This window comes from Entelurus aequoreus, linkage group LG16 (genome assembly GCF_033978785.1).
Source record: "Entelurus aequoreus isolate RoL-2023_Sb linkage group LG16, RoL_Eaeq_v1.1, whole genome shotgun sequence".
NCBI lineage: Eukaryota > Metazoa > Chordata > Actinopteri > Syngnathiformes > Syngnathidae > Entelurus > Entelurus aequoreus.
In genome coordinates, this window is record NC_084746.1 from 24,311,843 (window position 1) to 24,335,198 (window position 23,356).

General features: G+C 43.0%; 1 pseudogene; it reads left to right on the top strand.

Moving 5' to 3' along the window:
* LOC133630733 (polypeptide N-acetylgalactosaminyltransferase 18-like) overlaps positions 1-13,355 on the top strand; it is a 184,771-nt pseudogene extending 171,416 nt beyond the window's left edge.
* Positions 13,356-23,356: the final 10,001 nt, after the last annotated feature.

Below are 23,356 nucleotides of genomic sequence, written 5' to 3' on the forward strand. Positions count from 1 at the left end.
GTTGCCTTCATTATAAGACACCTATATACGGCTTTTAATTTTTGGGGGCTCCAGACAGATGGACTTGTATACAATATTTCAATAGTTTGAGTTTCACTCGTTATGACTGAGTGAAAATGTTATTGGAGGGAAACATGCAACTTTTCTCTGACTACAATTGAACATTCACTTACCGAATAATAGGAGTGTCAACTGCAGCAAATGTATGCAAGCTTTTGACCACAAACTTAGTCTCTGCTCGGGTACATTCGCCCAGCGGCAGACGTGAACTGGAGCAAGTACTGCACGTCTTGGAACCAGTCAGAATCTGTTTCTGGTCATGCTCATCTAAATAAAAAGCCATTCATTTAAACTTATCACTTTCCTCCGGCACTGTTCCCCTAGCATTCAAAAAAGCGGTTATTCATCCTCTGCTCAAAAGACCTAACCTCGATCCTGACCTCATGGTAAACTACCGACCGGTCTCCCACCTTCCGTTTATTTCCAAAATTCTCGAAAAAACTGTTGCACAGCAGCTAAATGAACACTTAGTGACTAACAATCTCTGTGAACCTTTTCAATCCGGTTTCAGGGCAAATCACTCTACGGAGACAGCCCTCGCAAAAATGACTAATGATCTATTGCTAACGATGGATTCTGATGCGTCATCTATGTTGCTGCTTCTTGATCTTAGCGCCGCTTTCGATACCGTCGATCATAATATTTTATTAGAGCGTATCAAAACACGTATTGGTATGTCAGACTTAGCCTTGTCTTGGTTTAACTCTTATCTTACTGACAGGATGCAGTGCGTCTCCCATAACAATGTGACCTCGGACTATGTCAAGGTAACGTGCGGAGTTCCCCAGGGTTCGGTTCTTGGCCCTGCACTCTTTAGTATTTACATGCTGCCGCTGGGTGACATCATACGCAAGTACGGTGTTAGCTTTCACTGTTATGCTGATGACACTCAACTCTACATGCCCCTAAAGCTGACCAACACGCCGGACTGTAGTCAGCTGGAGGCGTGTCTTAATGAAATTAAACAATGGATGTCCGCTAACTTTTTGCAACTCAACGCTAAGAAAACGGAAATGCTGATTATCGGTCCTGCTAGACACCAACATCTATTTAATAATACCACCTTAACATTTGACAACCAAACAATTAAACAAGGAGACTCGGTAAAGAATCTGGGTATTATCTTCGACCCAACTCTCTCGTTTGAGTCACACATTAAGAGTGTTACTAAAACGGCCTTCTTTCATCTCCGTAATATCGCTAAAATTCGTTCCATCTTGTCCACTAGCGACGCTGAGATCATTATTCATGCGTTCGTTACGTCTCGTCTCGATTACTGTAACGTATTATTTTCGGGCCTCCCTATGTCTAGCATTAAAAGATTACAGTTGGTACAAAATGCGGCTGCAAGGCTTTTGACAAAAACAAGAAAGTTTGATCATATTACGCCTATACTTGCTCACTTGCACTGGCTTCCTGTGCACTTAAGATGCGACTTTAAGGTTTTACTACTTACGTATAAAATATTACACGGTTTAGCTCCAGCCTATCTCGCCGATTGTATTGTACCATATGTCCCGACAAGAAATCTGCGTTCAAAGAACTCCGGCTTATTAGTGATTCCCAGAGCCAAAAAAAAGTCTGCGGGCTATAGAGCGTTTTCTATTCGGGCTCCAGTACTCTGGAATGCCCTCCCGGTAACAGTTAGAGATGCTACCTCAGTAGAAGCATTTAAGTCCCATCTTAAAACTCATTTGTATAATCTAGCCTTTAAATAGACCCCCCCTTTTTTAGACCAGTTGATCTGCCGTTTCTTTTCTTCTCTCCTCTTCTCCCCTGTCCCTTGCGAGGGGGAGTTGCATAGGTCCGGTGGCCATGGATGAAGTGCTGGCTGTCCAGAGCCGGGACCCCGGGTGGACCACTAGCCTGTGCATCGGTTGGGGACATCTCTGCGCTGCTGACCCGTCTCCGCTCGGGATGGTTTCCTGTTGGCCCCGCTGTGGACTGGACTCCCGCTGATGTGTTGGATCCACTGTGGACTGGACTTTCACAATGTTATGTCAGACCCACTCGACATCCGTTGCTTTCGGTCTCCCCTAGAGGGGGGGGGTTACCCACATATGCGGTCCTCTCCAAGGTTTCTCATAGTCATTCGCCGACGTCCCACTGGGGTGAGTTTTTCCTTGCCCGTATGTGGGCTCTGTACCGAGGATGTCGTTGTGGCTTGTACAGCCCTTTGAGACACTTGTGATTTAGGGCTATATAAATAAACATTGATTGATTGATTGATTGAATTAAACAAATAATTGCGCTAACAGGCTAGGCGGCTAGTTAGTATCTCTTGTATTCAGATGACGTGCTAACATTACTGCTGCTGGGACTTTAATTTTTAATTATTACATGCTGTGTAGGGATGATGTTCGAAACCGGTTCTCCCGATTGTTCCATAAGAAAAGAACCGATTCCATGGATTCGAATCCCTTTTTGAGAACCGGTTCTCGTTATCGAAGCCACTATACCGTATTTTCGCGACCATAGGGCGCACCGTATTAAAAGGCGCCGTGTCAGTTACGGGTGCTATTTCTGTATTTAACGCATAAATAAGGCACAGCGTATTTTTGGGCGCAGGCATGGTTAAACATACGCTAGCTTAAAACATACGCTAGCTTAAAACATGCGCTAGCATGCATGGACGCTGTTTTAAAAAGGCAGCAGGAGCAAAGCTGAGTTGGGTTGTACTTTATTGAAGTATTTATCAATGTACTCACATTATTTTTTGATCAATCCTCATCCACAAATCCATCAAAGTCCTCATCTTCTGTGTCCGAAATGAACAGCTGTGCAAGTTCTCCATCAAACACGCCAGATTCCCTCGCCTCATTTTCAAAGTCAGTCTCGTTGTCTATTAGCATAGCAAGCTAGCACAACAGTAAAAGCCGACTTCTCTTGTCCCGTTGTGCTTAATGATTCACTACTGTGCTGGTCCCCTCTTCTCCACAGTGTGCTTCACCGGGATGTCGAAAGTGTTGGTGATGTGTTTTTCGGCAATTTGTTTATTTACAACGCACATAGCAGCACTATATGCTCACTGCCTTTAGCGTCCTCTCTCAACTGAAACCTGCACCCTATAACGGCGGCATGCTGTCCTCCGTCACGTCCGCTTTTCCTCCATATAAACAGCGTGCCGGCCCAGTCATATAACATCTATGACTTTTGGAACTCACACTGCACACACAACAACCTATCTGGATTCAATAAGAGATTCGTTAAGGAATCGGTTCGATAAGAGGATTCGATAATGGGCTCGAACTCGATAATTTCTTAACGAACATTGATTGATTAGAATGCACAGTACAGTACATATTCCGTACAATTGACCACTAAATGGTAACACCCGAATAAGTTTTTCAACTTGTTTAAGTCGGGGTCCACGTAAATCAATTCATGGTCAAATCCTCCCTAATGCTGTGTGTTCAAACGTTTCAGCATATTGCTGGCATGTCCTCTTGGTGAAATAGCAGCCTTATAATTATTACAAGAGCGCTATTGCAATTGTTTCTTGTAAAATGTAGTCAACTGTAGAGCATTTGTTGCACACGGGCGCTGCCATTTTGCGATCTGACGTCACTACGCACGCTGCGTAATGACGTCATCCCCACCCGGAATAATCGTTAAGGGAACCGTTCGAAAAAATGGCAAGCGATTCCAAGGAATTGATACACTTGGATCTGGTTCTGAGCAAGAACCGATTCCCACCCCTTTTCACATAAAATTAATACCTTACACATTATGACATTCAGGACATTTTCTCTGTATGGACATATTTAAATTGTGTTGAAAACTTTTTCTGTATTGCATAAAATGTAGGATACAACTCATGCCTTGGCTCTCATGAAAGGATGATACTTATTATTGCAGCTTTGAATGACCCAGTTATTTAGAGCACACCTCATTTGTTTTCTCACACTTCCTCTTCCTCTGTGTACGTCCTTTTTAAAGGATGACTGCATGACTGAATGATTACCAGCCGCTACAGTCTGTGATTAACTGGCACAGGATCAACAGGCTGCAAGATTTGTGTCTGCATACCCCATAGAGGGCCTCAGATTTTTGGCAAAAGTATCCCACAATGCATTGCAAGCAGCCATATTGAAAGGCTCGCGTCCTTGTTCGCGATAGCGCTGCACGTAATATTTTCGAACTATCCTTCCATCCATCCATTTTCTACCGCTTGTGCCTTTAGCGGTCGTGGGGGGTGCTGGAGCCTATCTCAGCTGCATTCGGGCGGTAGGCGGGGTACACCCTGGACAAGTCAGAAGTCACCACCTCATCGCAAGGCCAACACAGATAGACAGACAACATTCACACTCACATTCACACACTAGGGCCAATTTAGTCAACCTATCTCCAGGTGCATGTCTTTGGAGGTGGGAGGAAGCCGGAGTACCCGGAGGGAACCCACATAGTCACAGGGAGAACATGCAAACTCCACACAGAAAGATCCCGAGCCCAGGATCGAACTCAGGACCTTATTCAGTGGAAAATAACATTACACCGGCTGTGATAAGATGGAGAAATACTGTGAGTCATTAGATAAGAAGTCCTTTCGTCGTTATAAGCCGAAAACAGCCGTAATTGGATGCAAGGATCCGTACAAGATCAACAAGTCTGAGTGGAGCAGAGACCACGACATCTACCCTGCTGTCTGTTGTGAATTACTTAATTTTTCAACCCAGCCTATTTTACATCTTGAAAGGCTTTCAAAACTATAAAAGGTCTAGAAATCTATAACCGCTTTGTTTGTGGATAAGTTTGTGACGTTTGTGTGTAGCTGTATAAACCCAGTGGACGTCGTGTTGTCAAGGCGAGAGTCCTGCACTCCCAGAAATGATCGGACCCAAGTTTGACACCGTGGATAATCATGGATAACCAATCTAAAGTCATCCCAGCACACTGTGACTGTAAGACAGGATTGAGAGAATGTTGTTCTCATGTCACTTCACTTTTGTTTTGCGTGGAGGCTATAATCCGGATGAGAGTAGTAAGTACTATTTTTCAACAGTACCACTACTATCAAAATTCTTTGACCAAACACATCAAGTTAATGCAAAGTAGGGTTGTCATGTATTTTTTATTCATTTCTATTTACATTTTCTTAATTACCTAAAATGAAATGATCCAAACAAACACAAAGTCGTCACATTTCAGTTGATTGCAGCAATCCATGCTCGCCTTCGCCATTAATTCTTATTTTTGTGCTGGCCCCACTATGGACTGGACTCTCACTCTATTAGCTAGATCCACTCGATGTCCATTGCACCGGTCATTCAGGGATGGGGGTCCCCACATCTGCGGTCCCCTCCATGGTTTCTCATTGTATCCCATTGGGTTGAGTTTTTTCTTGCCCTGATGTGGGATCTCCGCCGAGGATGTTGTTGTGGCTTGTGCAGCCCTTTGAGACACTTGTGATTTAGGGCTATATAAATAAACTTTGATTGATTGATTATTTTCCACCACTTGCGTTTGTCCAGAAATACGCATGGAATGTGATAAAGTTATAAGTTAGTTATATTTCTCCCACCTCGATTGTGGCAGTTGACAATGGTACTTGTCATCAGCAGTATCAGTATCACTGGATGGATGATGAGCAACAATGAGCATGTTACAAACAAAGTCTTTTAATACGGCCAACGGCAATGCATTGTGGGAAATGTAGAAAAAACCCTCTATTGCCCCCAGACCCAGACCCAGGCCCCCCATAGAGGCTGTGGGTCCTTTAAGGGGGACTGCATTTTTGGGAATTTTGCCTATCATTTACAATCCGTATGAGAGACAAGAACATACATGTGTTTTTGTTCTTTTATTGCCTTCTAATTTGTAATAATCGACTCGTTGTAGCTGGCTAGCAATCATGCTAATGGGAGCAATCCATTCTGCCTCTAAATCACTCTAAAAATGCATCCCTCATTAAGGTTCCGTAACCTGCATAATAACCAACCTGTAGCGACATTGTTATTGTAAGAGCTAACACTGAGGAACTGTTGATCTAGTGTAGTAACACATCACCTTGTGATGGCATGCTACAGCATTAGCCATAAGGTAGTTTCTGCGTCAGCAGCTGAATTGCTTTTGAGTTTGTAATGCACAACACAATGCGATAGGATACTAATCTGTACTGACTGTAAACAAAAACAATCATGTTACAGTATCTGGAAAGTATTAGCCCACAATTCATGTGTTGTTTGTACACAGCTAGTAGTTGTAATAACAAGCATGACATGCATGATCAATATTATAATGACTTACTAAATGGACGTTTGTCCATTTGGGCAAGCTGGCCAGGGACGTTATCAGTTGATTTTGGTTAGGCGGAAAAAAAGTTGCTACCACTGCAGGGTTAGTTAGCAAAAACAGTTAATCTATCGTTGTGATGCGGTTTCTTTGAGCAGTGGCCTCCTCGCTAGATACAAAACGCCTTTTTGTCTATAATAACATGGTGTGCCACCAAGTGCAGCAGAAGCACTCCATTTTTGTCAACATGTTGGCGAGCTCCACATTTACACCGTCAAATCATGCCGGTCCTGACTCTCGGCTTCCGTCCGCTTGAACATTTCACCCTCTCTTTGTGCTCGCTCAGCTTCTATAACCAGCAGGTCATCCGCCGTATATTCAAGTTCCAAAAGCTAAGGTTTTGACTCCTCATTTCTCCAAAAATAGTCATCTTCGTCGTCTATCACAAAGTCTGGCATGATTAGAAATATTGAAATGATTGTGAATGGTCGGCAAAATTCCGGGAAAAAGCCTCACTGTTGTTTTTGTACTAGGGTTGTATGGTATACCGGTACTAATGGAGTACCGCGGTACTAATGAATTGAAAACGTTACTGTACTGCCCTTGAAAAGTACCAGTACTGTTTTTTAATCAGCATGCCGCCGTGCAGCAGTGACTGCAGAGCCGAGGTGCATGATGTTGAGTGTGTCAAAACGCACACACAAAGTGCATACCAGCAATAACATCCTTGAGAGGAAAAATGACAAAAAACTGCAATTCTACTGGTGGCGATAAAGGTGACGCTGTAAACAAGTAGGCACCGCGCTGCGAGTGCTGCTTTAAAACACGCCTCGCCAAACGTGGCGATAAGCATTACCACCTTTGCTTCAAATGTATGCAAACGTTTAAATAATAAGCATTCAGATCTGCACAAGGAGTTTAAAGAGTGACAGGTAATAATGTAGTTGTTACAGTTTTCATGCTGTTCAGCTCCCCATGCAGACCGCAGTCGAGGAGCACAGGGCAGACGTTCCCTCCGGGGCCGATGTTTTCGTCGGGGGTAACACCCATCACTTCACAATGGGTCTGCTGAGCTCCGTTTTTGGGTCAAAATGATGAGCCTGCAGATTTATGACAGTTGCTTTATTATTAGTTTTGCAGGAACTATCAGGCCCGTTCATCACTCTACTGCGCTGTGCATGCGTTCCCTCTCTCTCCCTTTAATTGCCCACTCACTCACTGACGTCACTCACCCAACACGTTGCCATTCTCGCAAACCCACATACACCCACATACTCTCATAACATAGTCAACCAGCTACCTGTTGTGCACATGTTGATACGTAGACGCGCATACAGCTGCTTGGCTTGATGCCAAATATTAGCGAAGTTAAAACAGCCCAATTAGCGCAAATTAATGCAAGAGAAATGACTGAATGTTGTTACAAATGCCTAAGATTTGTATTTCTTCTTTAACAATGTGTGTTTTACCTGCTACATGGCTTATCTGTGTACTTTTAGCCATAGTTTTGTTTTTACTATGTACTAATAATTGGATTTTTCTTAAAGCCCAAACCAGGAGGAGCAACCCTAAATCATGAAGCATTTATTATCCATCCATCCATCCATCCATTTTCTACCGCTTATTCCCTTCGGGGTCACGGGGGGCGCTGGAGCCTATCTCAGCTACAATCGGGCGGAAGGCGGGTACACCCTGGACAATACGCCACCTCATCGCAGGGCCAACACAGATATAATGTCAGTTAAGCTTGTTATTCTATTCTAAACTAAAACCTTGATTATGGTAGATTACGTGTAATTGTATATTGTTCTTTGAATGCAACAAGAAAATCCCAATGTGTTAATGCCTTTGAATTGTTTTACATTCAATTTTACATTTATAATAACTTAAGGAAGGCATGAAAACTCAGTGTTACTCTTATCTGCTGGTAGAAGTAGTCAACACATTTAGTCACGTGGTTAGGAGGAGCTTTTGTAACCTGCAACCTGTTTTGAAAAGGTTTTATTATCATTTATGTATCAAACAATATATTACAAGACCCGCGACCCCGAAAATGGATGGATGGATGTTTGAATCAAAATGAATGGTCACCCCAAAAATTGGAACGGAATTGAACTGTGAGTTGTTGTAACGCTCATATTCCTAACTAAAAGGCCCTGCACACCTGTCCATGTTAGGCTACTAATGCATGGAAAATAAGCCTGCTTCGAACTTCAAATGGCATGAGCATTTACTGTACCACCACATTTCCCCAAGCCTTGCAGAACCTTGCCCCCATTTCTAGCACTCCTGGTACCTGGGGAGCAAATTAAGAAAATGGTGATGAGGAAAACAAGGCACATGAAGGAAACGTAAATTCCACCTTTGAGAGCACCTGATATACCGTAAGCCAACACGTCCACTGTACACACATTCACCCACCAGCCTTGTACAATGTCTCCCAGAAAAACACCACAAGAGAATCAGTACAATGAATGATCATATTGATTTTAAAGCAAATGAAGCACCAGTACACGTGCCAGCAACCTGAGGGTTCCTGGTTCAATCCCCAGCTTCTACCAACCTAGTCATGTCCGTTGTGTCCTTGAGCAAGACACTTCACCCTTGCTCCTGATGAGTCATGGTTAGCGCCTTGCATGGCAGCTCCCGCCATCAGTATGTGAAAGCGTGTGTGAATGGGTGAATGTGGAAATATTGTCAAAGCGCTTTGAGTACCTTGAAGGTAGAAAAGCGCTATACAAGTATAACCCCTTTAAACTTGATGAAAGCATGTCAGTGTGACGTGGAGCAAATGAACATAACTGAGGAATCTTTGGAACAAATTCATACATTTTTGCATTCGCAGGACATCTGTGCCTCTCAGTCCATCTTTCAGTCCATCGGATTTATGACAAGAATTTCACAATTATTGACACCAAAAATATCATAGTTGTCCATGGTTATCATCATAATGTTAAATTTGCTAAAAATGTTGACATTCATAATTGTATTAAGTTTTACTTATAGAACAAAAAAAAAGTCAAAACTTTTTGATGTGAGGCCCGCATTGGACCAAAATAATTTGGGCGTGGGCCAAAAGCCGTAACAATATATACAAACCCCGTTTCCATATGAGTTGGGAAATTGTGTTTCCCAACTCATATTCAATTGAATGCACTACAAAGACAAGATATTTGATGTACAAACTCATAAACTTTATTTTTTTTTGCAATTAATAATTAACTTATAATTTCATGGCTGCAACACGTGCCAAAGTAGTTGGGAAAGGGCATGTTCACCACTGTGTTACATGGCCTTTCTTTTTAACAACACTCAGTAAACGTTTGGGAACTGAGGAGACACATTTTTGAAGCTTCTCAGGTGGAATTCTGTCCCATTCTTGCTTGATGTACAGCTTAAGTTGTTCAACAGTCCGGGGGTCTCCGTTGTGGTATTTTAGGCTTCATAATGCGCCACACATTTTCAATGGGAGACAGGTCTGGACTACAGGCAGGCCAGTCTAGTACCCGCACTCTTTTACTATGAAGCCACGTTGATGTAACACGTGGCTTGGCATTGTCTTGCTGAAATAAGCAGGGGCGTCCATGGTAACGTTGCTTGGATGGCAACATAACAACTTTGATGTCATCAATAGGTTTTGCAAGCTATGTTCCATGTATTTTCTTTCATCCGTTCTTTCTTTTGCTGCAAGTTACTCTCGATTAAATGCAGCTAAGCTACAGGTGAAGCTATCTCCAGAGAATTGTAGCAAGCTGCACTACAAGCTACACGGCAAAAGTAGCTCGCTACATTAAAGCAACATTTAACTGCATTCATATATATACTGTATATATATATACTGTATATAGGCCCACATCAATGTTAATGTAACTGAGAGTGTACAAATGGACCCAATAAGGGGTTATTACTATTAATTATCTGTCATTTAGCTGAGGACACCCTACAACTACATCAAGGAGTCCCCGCACCTCACTGTATGTATTTATTTAGTGTCCCTTTTCTTTGGCCCACCTCTGTAACGTTATTCATTTTCTCTGCCTACAGTGAAAAAAACAGCATCTATCTATATCTTGATCCAAAAAAATGACTTGTGTGTTGTTTGGGAACAGTTGGTAATGATTATGTGCAGTAAAACTTTTCATGAACTCAACTCACCTTAAAGGCCTACTGAAACCCACTACTACCGACCACGCAGTCTGATAGTTTATATATCAATGATGAAATCTTAACATTGAAACACATGCCAATACGGCCGGGTTAACTTATAAAGTGCAATTTTAAAATTCCCGCCACACTTCCGGTTGAAAATCTCCTTTGGATATGATTTATGCGCGTGACGTCATAAAATGCACGGAAGTGTTTGGGCCCTATTGGACACAATACACAAAGCTCTGTTTTCTTCGACAAAATTCCACAGTATTCTGGACATCTGTGTTGGTGGATCTTTTGCAATTTGTTTAATGGACAATGCAAAGAAGAACGTTGTAGGTGGGATCGATCGGTGTCTTAGCGGCTAAGTACAATACTTACAGCAACACAACAAGGACTACTTACCCTGATAGAAGACGCCTAGCTGATGCTTGCCGCCAAACCCACGGATGAAGTCCTTCGTCGCGCCGTTGATCGCTGGAATGCAGGTGAGCACGGCTGTTGATGGGAAGATGAGGGCTGGCTGGCGTAGGTGGAGCGCCAAAAAAAAGTGCAAAAACAATAATGTTCATGTTGGAGGAGTTGTGAATTAATGAAATATTAAATCCGTGCTGCAGTCTGCAGGTGTACCTCATGTTGTGGCCCTGCAGTCATTCACAACTGCTGTTTCTGCACTTTTTGGCTTCTTATTAAATAACTTTTTTAAATAGATTAAATCTTGCGCGTGGAAAGTTTAAGTGTGGGCTTCAATTGATATAACACTCCCGTCAGGGGGTGCATTCTCTACCACCAGGAGGCGGGATTACTGCGAGCCTCAGCCAGTGTGTCTTTTGCAGCCGTTTTATGATTGCTCAGCACATGAAATACTTACACACATACAGTTGTTGACAAAATACACTGTACATTATATACCTCAGCTAACTAAACTATGGAAATGTATAATATAGTTCATATAGCAATACGGTCTCACTGCACAGCAGGCCAGCAGTTAGCCGAGTCCGCAATCCATGTTGAGGCACAACGCAGTGAATGGCTGCTGATCACCGCACCGTCTCTTCTCAGTATTTGAACGGCAAATGTGAAAATTCAGCGATTTTGAATAAAAATAATCTAAAACTGGTGAAGTTAAATGGAAAATAACTTCATAGTATAATCACTGGATACAAATAACAATTTAATTAATTTTTTTTCTTTTTACATTTTTTTTCTTTCCATGATGGCACGTGCCTCCACTGACTGCACGTCACTGATATATATATATTTGTGTGAATGTATGTATACATATATGTGTAGCTATGTATATATATATATGTGTGTATATGCATATTTGTATGGACTGTATATATATATATATATATATATATATATATATATATATATATATATATATATATATATATATATATATATATATATACACACGTGTGTGTGTATATATGTTTATATGTGTATATTTTGGTTGATCCTTGGTGACAGCATAGTCCTCAATGAGTTTACCAAAAGCACAAACAACTGGCAACAAAAGAAGGTCGGATTGGCCGGTCTCCAGAAAATATCCACGTTAATGTTAACCTGAAATTGCGTGCTTACTCGTTCTCTAATTAGTGCTTTATTTCTCTCTCCAGGATGGGTCCATCCAGAACAAAGAGTCCCAGCATTGCCTGGAGATGGTGGAAAGCGATCAGCCCGAGTTGGGTTTCCAGTTGGTTATTCAGGACTGTAGCGGACAAAAATGGACCATCACAAACGCGCTGACTGTGCTTCCCTTGTGAACTCATTTTGCTACACCAGAAAACTCTGTAAACCAATGCAAACCCAAAGTGATGAACAGAGTCACTGCTCTTCAGTTCTGGTTTGAATAAGAGTTGAGTTCCCTAATTAGTATTTCTAGCACAGACTCAAAAGAGCAGATGTTCACAGTTCATTAAATTAGTCAGTACCTCCAGGATTTCGCATTCGCGCCAATTCACGCAAATTAACGCAAATTCAACCAAACCTCTGGCAATATAGGGAATGTGTGGACACAACGGGCGTAACACCCTTCACTTTACCCAGGAAATGGGTCTGCTAAGCTCCGCTTTTGGGTCAGAATGACGAAGCTACCGATTTGTGACAATCTGGAACACAACGGGAACCGTCCGTCACTTCTACTACTACTACTACTGGCACAGTGCATGCACTACCACTCTCTCTCTCTTCACTTGCCCACTCACTCACTGACGTCACTCACCCACCACATTACCATTCAAGCCAAGCAGCTGAGTTCAAACCGCCCACGGAACGTAAACTAATGCAAGATAAATTACTGAATTTTGTAACAAATTCCTGCAATTTGTGTTATCTTTAACAATGTGTTTTACCTCCTATATATGTATATGTATATATGTAATTATGTGTATATATGTATACACATATGTATGTGTATATATGTATACACATTTGTATGTGTATATATGTATATATGTATGTGTATATATGTGTATGTGTATATGTGTTTATGTATGTATATATGTACGTGTATATGTGTGTGTGTATGTATGTATATATGTATTAATGTAAATATGTATATATGTATATATGTGCATATATGTATATGTATATATGCATATAAATATATATGTATGTTAAAGTACCAATGATTGTCACACACACACACACTAGTTGTGGTGAGATTATCCTCTGCATTTGATAGATATTTATATATGTTTTGTGTTAATACACATGTATATATGTGTGTGTCTGTGTGTATATATATATATATATATGTGTGTGTGTGTGTGTGTGTGTGTGTGTGTGTGTGTGTGTGTGTGTGTGTGTGTGTGTGTGTGTGTGTGTGTGTGTGTGTGTGTGTGTGTGTGTGTGTGTGTTTGTGTGTGTGTGTGTGTGTGTGTGTGTGTGTATATATATGTGTATGTATGAACAATTTCCCTTGTGGATCAATAAAGTTTGTCTAAGTCTACATGTATATGTGTTTATATGTCTATATATACACTATATTGCCAAAAGTATTTGGCCACCCATCCAAATTATCAGAATCAGGTGTCCTAATCACTTGGCCCGGCCACAGGTGTAAAAAATGTAAGCACGTAGGCATGGAGAATGTTTCTACAAATATTTGTGAAAGAATGGGCCACTCTCAGTGATTTCCAGTGTGGAACTGTCATAGGATGCCACCTGTGCAACAAACCCAGTCGCAAACCCCTCGCTCCTAAATATTCCAAAGTCAACTGTGGGTTTTATGATAAGAAAATGGAAGAGTTTGGGAACAACAACAACTCAGCCACCAAGTGGTAGGCCACGTAAACTGACAGAGAGGTGTCAGCGGATGCTGAAGGGCATAGTGCAAAAACTTTTTGCACAGAGCTCCAAACTTCATGTGACCTTCCAATTAGCCCACATACAGTACGCATATGTATGTGTATATACATACATATAGACAATGCAGTTAATCTGGATTAAATGTGTTACGCAGAGAGCTTCATGGAATGGTTTTCCATGGCCGAGCAGCTGCATCTAAGCTATACATCACCAAGTCCAATGCAAAGCGTCGGATGCAGTGGTGTAAAGTACGTTGCCACTGGACTCTAGAGCAGTGGAGACGCCTTCTCTGGAGTGATCAATCACGCCTTTCCATCTGGCAATCTGATGAACGAGTTTGGGTTTGGAGGTTGCCAGGAGAACGGTACATTTCGGACTGCATTGTGCAGAGTGTGAAATTTAGTGGAGGAGGAATTATGGTGTGGGGTTCCAGTGAATGGAAATTTGAATGCTCTAGGATACCAAAACATTTTGGACAATTCCATGCTCCCAACCTTGTGGGAACAGTTTGGAGCGGGCCCCTTCCTCTTCCAACATGAGTGTGCACCAGTGTACAAAGCAAGGTCCATAAAGACATGGATGACAGAGTCTGGTGTGGATGAACTTGACTGGCCTGCACAGAGTCCTGACCTGAACCCGATCCAGGCCTTCTCGACCAACATCAGTGTGTGACCTCAACAAATGCGCTTTTGGAAGAATGGTGGAAAATTCCTATGAACACACTCCGCAACCTTGTGGACAGCCTTCCCAGAAGAGTTGAAGCTGTAATAGCTGTAAAAAGTGGACCGACATCATATTGAACCCTATGGGTTAGGAATGGGATAGCACTTCAAGTTCATATGTGAGTCAAGACAGGTGGCCAAATACTTTTGTCAATATAAATATATATATATATATATATATATATATATATATATATATATATATATATATATATATATATATATATATATATATATATATATATATATGTATATATATATATATATATCTCCATTCCTCCATCCATTTTCTACCGCTTGTCCCTTTTGGGGTCGCGGGGGGTGCTGGAGCCTATCTCAGCTGCATTCGTGCTAGACAAGTCGCCACCTCATCACAGGGCCAACACAGATAGACAGACAACATTCACACTCACATTCACACACAAGAGCCAATTTAGTGTTGCCAATCAACCTATCCCCAAGTGCATGTTTTTGGCGGTGGGAGGAAGCCGGAGTACCCGGAGAGAACCCACACAGTCACGGGGAGAACATGCAAACTCCACACAGAAAGATCCCCAGCCCGGGATTGAAGTCAGGATTACTCAGGACCTTCGTATTGTGAGGCACATACACTAACCCCTGTTCCACCGTGCTGCCTAACATATATATATATATATATATATATATATATATATATATGTATATATATATATATATATATATATATATATATATATATATATATATATATATATATATATATATATATATATATATACAGTACGTATATTTATACACCCACCTGAAGACCCCGGAGAAGCTTTTGCCCCTAACCCCCCCCCCCCCCCCCCACACCCCCACTCAACACTAAATGCTGATCAATCTGAGGGATTGTACTATCTAGTCCTATGAGCTCAACTGATAAGATGGAGAAATCCAGTGACTGCTGTGAAAGGGCTGCTGACAACTAGGGAAAGACCTTGTGACAGCTTGGAAAGACAGCTGACAGGAGGGAAAGTCCCCGACTGGGCTGTCACGGACTAGCTATCCATGATGGCAGGCTCTGTCGCTTAACAAGTGGACAAAGGCCACCCCTCATTGCTACGACACGCCCAAAGAGAAAAATACCCCTAGAGTCTGCGAGAGCGGGGGCGGAAGAAGACTCATCGACTGCACACCCAGCAAATGACCCTGGATTGAACACGACGACGAACCAGATAATCAACAAAGAACAAGCAACATTAGCTGAAGGACACGAGCGCCAAGTATGCAGCTGTGGCTGGTCCAAAATAACATCCATCAGAGGCCTTAAAATACATCAAGGGCGGATGAAGTGCTTGAAGAAAATGAAGCCAGGACTTCGCATTGATCTCTATCTTTTGAGAGAAAAGTCAAGTCAGGCGAGTGAAGCTCAGAGGCAGGATTTAACCCACAGGCCACCGAGCATTTATACCCCAGAGGCTGAAAGTAATTCAAGCACTACATCAGAGATTGTGGAACCAAGCCACTTGCAACCTGCTTTGGAGAAGAACATGCAAGGCCACAGACCTCATGTGAAGGGGCCAAAGTCCAGCAGCAAGAAAGAGTGGGGAATAATCGAAGCAGACCTGATCAAAATCCTGGACGGAATCAAAGGAACGGTGGATAAGAAACTGGAGTAGATGGGAGATCTGATCTCTCCTATGAAGCAGAAAGATTCAGAACACACGAGACAGGGAAAAAGGACAGGCCATCAACAACCCCTCCAAAGTCCAGAAGGCAGAAGGAAATCGAGCGACTGGTCAAAGAGAGAAGGGTTTTGAGGAAGGAATGGAAGAGAGCCTCACTGGAGGAAAGAGTGGGCATTGACCTCCTGCAAACAGACCTGAAGGGATGCCTGGTAAGACTGCGGAGAGCTGAAAACCTCAGGACTCGATGAAAGAGGAAGGAAAGGGCGAGAACATCCTTCTACAAAGGACCCTTTCAGATTTGTGAAAGACCTCTTCACAAAGGAAAAGAGTGGGTCACTTAAGGTGCCAAAGAGGGATCTGGAAGAACACCTGAAAACCACTCACACGGACAGTCAAAGATTCGAACAGAGAGAGATACCATCAGACATGCCACCAATACCTCAACCAGAACACCAACTGGATGACAGTCCCCCAAGGTGGAGCGAGGTTGAGGAAGCAGTGAGGAAGTCAAGGACAGCTTCAGCTCCAGGACCAAATGGAATTCCATATCAGCTGTAAAAAAATTCCCCAAATGTCTTACGCTTTCTGTGGAGGCAGATGAAGGTGATGTGGATGAAGCAAACCATCCCAAAAGTGTGGCGCAGAGCTAGGGAGTGTTAATCCCCAAGGAAAAAGATGCCTCAAATTTTGATCAATTCCGGCAGATCAACATGGTAAACGTTGAAGGGAAGGTCTTCATTAGCATCGTTGCTAAAAGGATGACAACGTACCTGAAGCCAAACAGCTTGATTGATAAATCTGTGCAGAAAGCTGGAACACCTGGTTTCTCGGGCTGCTTAGAGCATAAAGCATGATATGGCACCAAATCCAATCTGCCAAGAGGGAAGGAAGATACCTGCACGTCTTATTCCTAGACCTAGCCAATGCTTTTGGATCTGTCCCTCATTCTCTCATCTGGACAGCCTTCAACCTCTTCCACATCCCAAATACCATCACAAACCTGGTAAAAAACTACTTCTGTGACCTGCAATTCCGTGTCAAAACAACAGAATACACAACATCATGGCAATGGATGTACCATCTCCCCTCTAGCCTTCACCATGGCAATAGAAGTGATAATTCAAGCTTCCAAATGGGTTGTGGGTGGAGAACGTCTGAGAGGGGGACAGCGTCTACTTCCCATCCGCACCTACATGGACGACATGACCACTTTGACCTCAACCGTTGAATGCACTAAACATCTGCTGGGAAAGCTTCATGCCAACATCACATGGGCACGGATGAAGTTTAAACCCAGCAAGTCCAGGAGCATATCCATCGTCAAGGGAAAACTCACGGACCAGAGGTTCTACATCGAGGATACTCCCATTCCGTTGGTGTCAGAGCTGCCAGTCAAGAGTCTAGGGCGATTGTACAACGCAAGTCTCAAAAACTCGGACCAGAGCGATCAGCTGAAGGAAGAAACCATCAAAGGCCTTGTCCGCATAGACAAGACCTTACATCCTGGCAAGTTGAAACTGTAGGCCTACAGTTTGGATTGCTTCTCTGTTTGATGTGGCCACTAACAGTCTACAAGATCCCCATGACCAAAGTCGAGAAGCTGGAGAGAACAGTCAGTGCATACATCAAGAAGTGGCTTGGCCTTCCGCGGTGCCTAAGTAACATCGGCCTTTATGGTCATGGTGCCCTGGAACTGCCCATCTCTGGCCTCACGGAGGAGTTTAATTGCACCAAGGTGAGGCTGAGCATGACACTGACTCAGTCTCAAGATGAGATGATCCGAGCGGTTGTTCCCAGACTGGCAACTAGGAGGAAATGGATCCCATCTGAGGCCGTGCAGCAAGCCAAATCTGCTCTCAGGCGTGGAGACATTGTGGGACAAGTTCAGCACGGAAGAGGTGGGTTTGGACTGGGAGCTAGTCGACCCACATGGCACAAGGCAACATCAGCCCAGAGGACAAAGCTGGTGGTTTATCAGGTTCGACAACAAGAGGAGGCAGACAGATGTGCAACAGCAGTGGCACAGTCCAAAAAGGGACAGTGGACTAGCTGGGAAAACCTGGAAGGGAGCCAAATCAGCTTCATCATCAGAGCCACCTACAATGTTCTTCCCACACCCAAGAACCTAAACCAATGGTTTGGAGAAGATCCTTCTTGTACACTCTGTCAAACCCCTGCAACACTCAGTCACATCCTCACCAGCTGCAAAATCAGTTTGTCTCAAGGCCGCTACACCTGGAGGCACAACCAGGTCCTAAGACAACTGGCGATCACCCTGGAGGAAAGGAGAAATACCAACAAGGCCCTCCCTCCCCCAATCCCTAGTAACTCAATCACCATTCCGTTTGTAAGAGCAGGACAACTCCCAGTAAACAATCTGCAATAGTGGAGGCAACCCATCTGGACTCCGCCTGGGACTGGAAAATGCAGGTTGACTTGGACCAGAAACTCATCTTCCCGCCTGAGATCATTTCAACCAGCTTCAGGCCGGACCTGGTCTTGTGGTTAACCTCCCAGAAGACTGTGTTCATTGTTGAATTAACTGTACCATGGGAAGCAGCAGTTGGTGAAGCATATGAGAGCAAACAACTGAGGTATACGGACATAGCAGCCGAGGCAGAGCAGCGTGGCTGGCGTGCCCGAGTGCTTCCAGTTGAAGTCGGGTGCAGAGGCTTCATTGCTACGTCCACAACCAAGCTTCTGAAAGGAATGGGATTGAGAGGTCAGGCCTTCCGGCGGGCTGTCAAATCGCTGTCGGATACTGCTGAACGAAGTAGCAGATGGATATGGATCAAGAGAAAGGACCCAAACTGGGCTGCTAAATGACATGTGGGGGTAAAGGCAGAGGGGGGCACACCGGGGACGCCAGGTGTCGCCGTTGAGCCCTTCGGAGGTGTCGTGGGCCTATCAACGAAACACCAATGAAGGAGGGTGCCCACCTGAAGACCCCAGTGAAGTTTTTGCCCCTAACCCCCCACACCCCCACTCAACACTAAGTGCTGATCAATCTGAGGGATTGTACTATCTAGTCCTAGGAGCTCAACTATATATTGTACATATAGCAATGTGAGTTCATTACAAATTGCGAGTGAGAATAGATTCAATGGGCAGATGCTTTTTGTCATTATGGATATCACAAGCTAGACACTATTTTACCGCTGCAAACTGACTTGACTTTAGTGAGCCATTTATTGTGTAATATTAAACACCATTAGTCATTTATTGTGAATACTTGAGTGCAAACGGAAGGAGTGCGGTCGATTTTCTTCAGGATAGAAAATGTAATGTAGAGGAAGTGGGGGTTTATTGAATACCTATCATCCAGTCTGGCTGAAATAAACACATTCAGAGGCAGGGTTGTCAGTCAATTTCAACAATCCAATAAAACCTTGACCATGGTGCCACACATACAAAACCACAAGCTGCTTCCTCAAATTGAAGTGGGTGTGATTGCTAGTGAATATAGGTGGCCCGGGCATCTGGCCAGGATGGCCCCTTGACACCTCCCCGGACCTGTAAGAGGCCCAGGGGAAGACCCAGGAAACATTGGAGCGATTTTGACCCAATCCAAATTATTCCTATTCCCCCTTTCCCTTCCTTTTAACCCTCCTCCTTAGCTCTTAGAATCTAGTGCCATGGTGAATTGTTGAAAATACACCCCTAGGAATTTGGACGTCTTTCGAGCAGATGCGACATGTTTGTTTACTTTCAAGATGCCGTCACACAGAATGTTCGGCTTTGCTTGGGCTCTTCCTTTCTTTCGCCTGCCTACATTGAGAAGAAAACAGACCTTTTTGTTGTCGTTTCTGAAGCGGATGAGTCGACATGTTTTCTTTTACCGTGGGAAAAAATGTCTCCGATAGTTATGCCGTTATATGTTAGTCTGGCGTGTGTTACCAGACACAAACCCATGGCAAAGGGTATATGTAATGTACAGACTTTTCACAAACATGTATCATGTTACATTACTAATGAAGCAAGTATGCAGTAGCAATAACCTATTTTGGCAAAGTAGCATTCGGATGATGGAAAGCAGAGCTTGACACCGCAGAGGGAGGATTTCACCTTCCCAGGAATAAACTGGCCCTCTTAAAGCAGGGTCATTAACTTAAAGGCACACATTTCATTAAAACAGGGCAGAGCCCTGATTTCAAAAATACATTTAATTGTTTTAATAGTGTGTGTGTGACAATCATTGGTACTTTAACTTTAACTTTGATAAAGGCAAGCACTCTAAAATAAGCTGCAATAGACACTCAATAAAAATAAAACTGTGTCCTCCAGTGTTATAAGAATTGACAGGTGGACAGGAGTTTAGCTTAACTCCCTAGTCTTAAGAATAAAATATTTCAACACAGAATAAAGAAAGAAGCCAAATTACTTCTGTTGCGTGCGACCAGTCTTCCTCTCAGGGAATAAAACACACTGGTCAATCCCAAATTCTTTTGGATGACATATATGTTGAGTAAGAAGGACCACCGAAACAGAATAGTACTTGGCCAAGTTTTACTAAAGCTTTAGGAGACCAGCCCTTACAATGCGACAATAGCGGTAGCAAGAAGAGGTCTAAATCCAAACTAAAAGCGTCAGCTTAGATCAGTAGGTTGTGAGTTCAAACCCCGGCCGAGTCATACCAAAGACTATAAAAATTGGACCCATTACCTCCCTGCTTGGCACTCAGCATCAAGGGTTGGAATTGGGGGTTAAATCACCAAATTGATTCCTGGGCGCGGCACCGCTGCTGCACACTGCTCCCCTCACCTCCCAGGGGGTGAACAAGGGGATGGGTCAAATGCAGAGGACAAATTTCACCACACCTAATGTGTACTTTAACTTTATGTAGCATGAAAACAGCCCCTCTCGCCCAGAAAGAAGCACAGCTGCATCTTCAAAAACAGATAAGAACTTGCCAAAACAGCTCTGTGAGCAGACTGACAGGAGCCCTTTTTAAAACAAAACAAAGAGTTTACTAGCGGACCTAAGATAAAAGCACAGAGATCACGAGAAGACACACTAGATAGGAAAATACTAGCTGCTTTAAACATGACTATGGAGTAAAAAAAAAACACTTAAAAATATCTCATTCTCACACTTTGTAAATAGAAACCCAAACAAAAAAATTGTAAACCTACTTACAGCTGGCGTGCTTCCAGCGGTCTGCCACGGAGAGGAATTGAAGGACGCAGAATTTCGATAAGTCGTGCAAGAAAGAAGCATGCACCCCACAAGTTGTGCTGCACCGGGCACGCACCTTCTACGGAGCCCTAAGCAAACTTCACCAGTCGTACCACCACGTCGACCAAGCCAGCTTAATTGGTGATTAGTACCACTGTTTCACCCCCACTGCCCCACCAGCTTCTTGCCTCATGCACTCCTCACAGGACCACCCCTAGACTGCGCACCACTCAGTAGCGGTCCTGGCCCACAGCCCACCTGCCGCGAGCATGCCACAGATGCCAAATGCCATGACCGGAGAGAGGGCGCAATCTTGGTGATGCCACCCTTTTAAAGGCGTACACCAATCAACAGCGCCACCCAAAGGCAAGGTGTGTCCTAGAGGGCTCCCTGCCACACTGCAATAGCTTCAACCTCGTTGCTAGTTTGTTGTAACAAGCGGTTAAAACATACAATAAACAATTGAAAATATTGCTTATGTTGCTGTGTTGTTTACTCTTTCTACATTGATAAAACAAAAATAGTTACAGCTATTTTTAGCAGTGGTGGGCAAGGCCTTCTCTGCTGGCCTAACGTAACCATAAATCATGATCATAATTAAAGATAAAACTATTTTTTTATTTACTTTCCCTAAATATCTAAAAGTATTTATATTCTCTTCATGTCATATTCTGCTCCTTCCAGTGCTGTTGTTTTTAGTTTATAGAGTTTTTATCCAATCGGAATTCAGCTAGCTTATGTTGCCATGCTGTACGAAATCTGCCCGGGGCCTTCAGAATCAACAATGCAGGTGTCCGTGCACTGCAAGTGAACGGGCACATACAGTTGATAGACAATTTTGATAGCCAATCAGATCACGAGTTGATGTCAGTAAGGCCTTCTAGATGGCCTCAGGTTGAACGTGTGATTGGATACTTATCGTTACTGTTAGTGGATTAATTTGACAACACATAGAGTTGATAGACAGTTGCGATAGCCAATCAGATCACAAGTTGTTGAGATGAAATAGGGAAATACCCGCCATTTCCACTTGAATCAGCCAACGACAAGGGGTACCACTGGCTTACACGGCGTCGAATGGGTGCTACAAATTGTGAGTTCAAATATTTTATTTTTTCACTAAATTTAAATTTTGACAGTACAATGTTTTAATTGCTGATGCGGGCTAATTGATTTTTAAATGCGCCAGAAAATAACCCGTTTTGTACACTGTTGATGTGGTTCAATGCTCAGTAGGGCGTAAATGTGTTCCTGTATAGTATTTCTCCAGCAATGGTCATGTGGGGACATAAATGATGGTATTTTGAGAGGTAATCATCGAAGTCACTGAAGGCCTAGGTGGGAAACGCACGGCCCGCCACTGATTTTTAGCAAAATATTCTTGAACTTGATCGTTTTAACAAGCTATTAAAAATACAACAAACAATTACCAAAATAGCCAACATGTATGCGGTGTAGTAAAGGATTATGTCAATATGATGTGTGTCAATATGATGAAAATCAAAAATTAAGCTTATTACATTTACATTACATTTGCAGGTTTTTCTTGGTTTGTTTTATGCCATCGTTTTTAGCATGCATAGTGTAATGTGGGAAATGTTTCCTCTTCCTCGATAACTACAGACTTACTTTGTTTGGAGGCCCGGCGTCCCTAACACTTGGCCCATTTCCGTTACCTGATGGAGAAATTGGATACCACTTGATTGACGTGAACACGCAAAACCAAGTGTTAAGAGCCAAGACTATCGCTGCCATTTGGAATCAATCAATCAGACATCGAGTTTCAAACGGGTATCTTTAATTCTCTGGTTCAGGTCTTGCATCATAAGTACAATGTGTAAAGTGAACACTACAGAATAAATAAATAAAAGATGACATTTTGCAGTCGTTTCACATCTATTTTACATTGCAAACTTTCAAGTGTATTGCATCATGAACATTATCAGTCGGACATATACAGCTTTATCATCAACTATTTAAACGATGACACATGCACTTGTATTATTAGCACACAAACGCACACCTTTCCGTGCCTCATTTTACCTTCCATGT